The following is a 4,695-nucleotide window of genomic DNA, read 5'->3' on the forward strand; positions in this document are numbered from 1 at the left end:
GGGCTGGTTGATGCAGCTTTTGGTTAAATAATTTAAGGTTCATTTATGCTCAGTTTTGAAGATGCTGTCTGATCAGAGAAAAAAGGTAAACTTACTCGGCTCATATGTCTATTTAGATTCACATGTATGTATCTTAATATGTTTTGGATTGGTTTTGACTTTAGAAAAGTCAAATAATGCGATTAATGTGAATGTGATGCTATTGATATGTTTCTTTTCATGTAGTTATGCTTTGAAGCATTACTTTAGTGCTTGTGAAATGTAGGGCATGGATTGGATTTATGTGTAGTTTGAACTAGCCCTGCTTGAGCATTTCCTTTGGATGGTAAATGACTGGTTTTGTTTATCAGTTTATAAGAGTTTATCAATTAAAAATATTATCAGTTGGCATGAGGAATTCAGGACTATTCTGTTGAATTCACGAGTAATGATGAATTGCTCTCAATTGATTGGGTTCAGAAGCTATTGGGTGTATTCATCTGCTGCCATGAGGAATTCAGGACTATTCTGTTGAATAATAAAGAGCATGTTTCAAAACCCCCCTTAGATCGTTTGATTTCTGAATTCTTTGAGAAGTCAGTGAAGGCGCTTGATATTTGTAATGCAAGCCGTGATGGGGTTGAGAAGATTCGTACATGGCAAAAGCATCTGGATATTGTGCTTTCTGCCTTGGGTTCGAATAAGAGAGCATTGAATGAAGGCCAGTTCCGGAGGGCAAGAAAGGCACTGATGGATTTAGCATTGGCAATGCTCGAGGAAAAAGACTCTGGATCAGTTTTTTCGCAACGTAATAGATCTTTTGGGCGTCATAACTCGAGCAAGGATCAACACTCGGCAGGGCATTCACGATCGCATTCATGGAGTGTCTCTCGATCATGGTCTGCTGCCAAGCAACTCCAGTCCATTGCAAGCAACCTTGTTCCACCTCGTGGGAATGAGATTTCTGCTACAAGAGGACTTGCAGTTCCTGTTTATACAATGAATTGTATTCTCTTGTTTGTTTTGTGGACCCTTGTTGCAGCAATTCCCTGCCAGGACAGGGGTCTAAACATTCACTTTTCAGTCTCACGGCAATTTTCTTGGAGCGTGCCGGTTAACACCTTTTATGAACGGATCATGGAGGAGTCAAAGAAGTGAGATCGCCAGAACTCAAATGGATTGTTGAAGGAGATATATCGAGTTGAGCTATGTACCCGTCACTTGACAGACTTGGTGGATTCACCTCAGTTTCCCTTGACAGAGGATCAGGAAATGGAAATTGAACAGGACATGAAGGAGCTCACTCATGTTTGTGAAGCTTTTAGAGTTGGACTGGATCCACTGGAGCGCCAAGTGAGGGAGGCATTCCGGAAGATTATGACGTGCCAAACTGAAGGTTTTGATTACCTTGGCTCATCCAGCTATGCAGATCAATGAAAATATTGGATTGTTGAGCTTACCAGATGTACAAATTTGCGGAACATGTATATTTTTACATCTTACCAGCTTTTTGGGGAGGAGGAAGAATGAGTAGACGAGCTTAGTTGATAAATCATTTAGCTTCCTTGTTTTACATTGTATTTATATATCTGTACTTTGTATAAGAAAACATAATCACTTCATAAATATTTTATGGTTCGGTGGCTTAAAATATATATTTATATATAGCAAGTATTTTCTCACACTTATGTGAGTAAATTTCTAATGCAGAAGGTTCTGTCTGAATGATTTCCTGTTGCTAAGGTTTGGGTTGAAGTTATTAAATAAAGTTTAAAATTTTCATTTGAATGCCTGTATTATGTAAGTTGCATGTTATGTTTCTATTCTCAATGAACTGAATGTGTTGCTTATTCATAAGAAAAATGTATGATGCCTTAAAGAAACATCAGCTCGTGTTTATGAAAATGGAGACAGCCGATAGATTAAATAGAATTTATTCTCTGTTCCAGTGAGGCATGACACATGTGCATTGTGCAATGTGTTCAGATTTAATAATTTGTTTTCAGAAGAAAATTTCTTTCAACAAAATGTTATTATCATTTGTCCAAACACCTGAAACGTATAACAAATTGACAATCTATTATTTGAGTTTAATTTTGATGTATTAGTACATTTACACATTCATCCAATCATGTCTGTTTTATTGGATGGACATTTAAGCTAATTAGATGCACAGTGCATTAAAATTTAAATTCTTATTATTTAAATAAATTGCTTGTGTTCATGATTTGTTATAATCTTGTCTAGACTCATGAACATTTTTTGTTACTATGTATATTTCTATATTAAGTGTGTCTCACTATTACAACTATGCCAGAAATACTAGATTTCTAGCATTGTCTAATAATGGAGACAACTTCATTTGGCTCATTGGAAAGCTCAGTACACAAAGCAACAAACATTAGCCGCTTCAGATATACATGTATAAAGAAGAAACAACAGAACCAAACCATAGACAAGATCATAACAACTGCCACCAGAACAGTTAACAAAAATAACACTGCTTAACAAGGAAGGGTTAATAAACTTTGTTGTACAACATTATCTCTAGTTTTCTAAGCCTGCAGCAGATCTAACAATATTATATATACTTGTCAGATATGATACAATAAATATTTGTTTTTGTTCTTTGTAATTGTACATGCCTGATTTAATTTACATTATTCTGCCCTTGCATAAATGCAAAAGCTCAGGTCCTTTAGCAGAGTACAGGGAACACTAGTTAGCAAAAAAGGCTATATTCCCCTTCCATGCAAGGCCTGTTGCTCCACACATGCCACAAGATTCCCCATGTAAGCAAAATGCGGGCACATTTTTTGGAGGATTATGATTCAGACTGCGAGAATCAAGCCGGATGCCATGGAGTTTTGACATTTGACGGACTTGAATTCAGCATCTCTTGGCTGTTTCAATTACACTGCTCCGAAAGCCTTCTTCGGTCGACCTATCTGTTTTGCTAAACTGACAAAATGGCCTGAGTTATGGAAATTCAGTTGTTTACTATCTGAACAGCTCTGGGAAAGACCACATTATGAACTTGGCGAAAATGTCGGACTCCAAGAACTCAATATGTGCAGTGCGTCCAATAAGTGTGTTTAAGTTTCTGCCATAGCAAGCCGTGTTGAAATTGACATCACATCGGATTACCACACGATGGTCAGAGTCACTTTGGATTTGGCCCAACAAATTATTTAGCATCTCATGGAAGATTTTCCCTCTTTTAGAGGAATCCAAGGAAGCCACTGAACTCGGTTCAATTCTGGCAGAATGATACGGAACATAACCATCCTGAAATGCAATGAGCATGGGAATTATATATCATTTGAAATAGTAAAAGAAAAGAGTAGGTAGATATAATCTCCAGATGTTTTGTCTTCATTTGCCTCTGACATAAGAAAATGTATTTTGGGATCTATTAAAAGCCACTGGTTCCGAACAAGCCGTAAATCCAAATGATTTCCCTGTAATATTTGAGTAACAAAGTGCATGCTTAGTCACAATGATGGAACAAGATGGAAAACAATAAACTGCTGAGTAAACACCTATGTATTAAATTGAATCGAAGCAAATTTCTACTTTATAACAAAATCAGGTAGTATCCAACCTAAAAGTCAAATCACTGACAATTGTTGCACTAATAACAAACTAGGAAGACCTAAATATAACTGGACAATTCAAAGAAGGAATGAACAACTGATCTATTATAAAAAATTATCAATTAAGTTACCTAACTTGTTCTGGGGAATGAACTGGCGTCTCTGTCCCTACTTTACCCAAACCTAGAATTTCAATTTATTTTACATTAACAAAGTGGTTGATTAACAACTAAATAAACAATGATATTGATGGAATCATCAAATGAAAGTGTGATCTAGCGAAGTGGGTGAGCCAGAATATAAGGATTCTTTGTGGCGATGAAAAGGGAAGAAAACATCAGCGTCACGGTTTCAAGTTTCAACTAACTTGGAACAATGAAATCCTACCTTTGTTAGAACTCACCAAATCATGAAGCAGCTTCTGATTGCGCGAAGGAGGCTGACGGCGACACTCGAAGCAAGAAGACGACGAGCCCCTGAACCTGCTGCTTCTGCCGCCGGCGACGAAGAGCGCAACGAAGGCGCGCGCGACTATGTGCAAGACGATGACGAGACAGAGAGCAACGGCGACGCCACGGTGAGAGAGATGAGAGAGACCGAGCTCCAGGGGGAGAGAGAGAGAGAGATACGAAGGGGAGGGAAGAACTTGAGAAGATGAAGAAGATTTTTGAAACTTAGAAACAATTTTTTATTCGAAGAACTTGACAAGATGAAAAGGATTTCTGAAACCTAGATTTCAAAAACAATTTTTTTAGATATATTTTTGTTTTGTTTAATTTTTTAATTTTAAAATTTGATTAATTTAAAAGGATATTTTTGTCTCATCAAATAAAGAAAGGATGTTTAAGTCTTTTTATAAAATTAAATAAATAAATATTTTTTATTTTTATTTAATTAAAAGGGTGTTTTAGTAAAAGTGGTGATATACTATATATTTAAAAAAGAAAAAATTAAATGCTGACGTGGAAAATAAATTCCACATGACTTATTGTTATTTGTCCATATCTTAAATGTATCGGTACGTATTAATTTATCATCGTACCGTAGCAATCACCATTTTTGATTGTACAATATTACAATCAATTAGTTTTCTTAGCAATTGATTTGACCAAGTAATAAT

The 4,695-nt window shown here is 36.2% G+C and overlaps 1 pseudogene; it reads left to right on the forward strand.

The window, feature by feature from the left end:
- The first annotated feature begins 552 nt into the window (after positions 1 to 552).
- On the forward strand, positions 553 to 1,630 carry LOC140174514 (protein BYPASS1-LIKE-like; annotated as a pseudogene).
- Positions 1,631 to 4,695: the final 3,065 nt, after the last annotated feature.

Source organism: Arachis hypogaea, chromosome 7 (genome assembly GCF_003086295.3).
Source record: "Arachis hypogaea cultivar Tifrunner chromosome 7, arahy.Tifrunner.gnm2.J5K5, whole genome shotgun sequence".
Classification (NCBI taxonomy): Eukaryota; Viridiplantae; Streptophyta; class Magnoliopsida; order Fabales; family Fabaceae; genus Arachis; species Arachis hypogaea.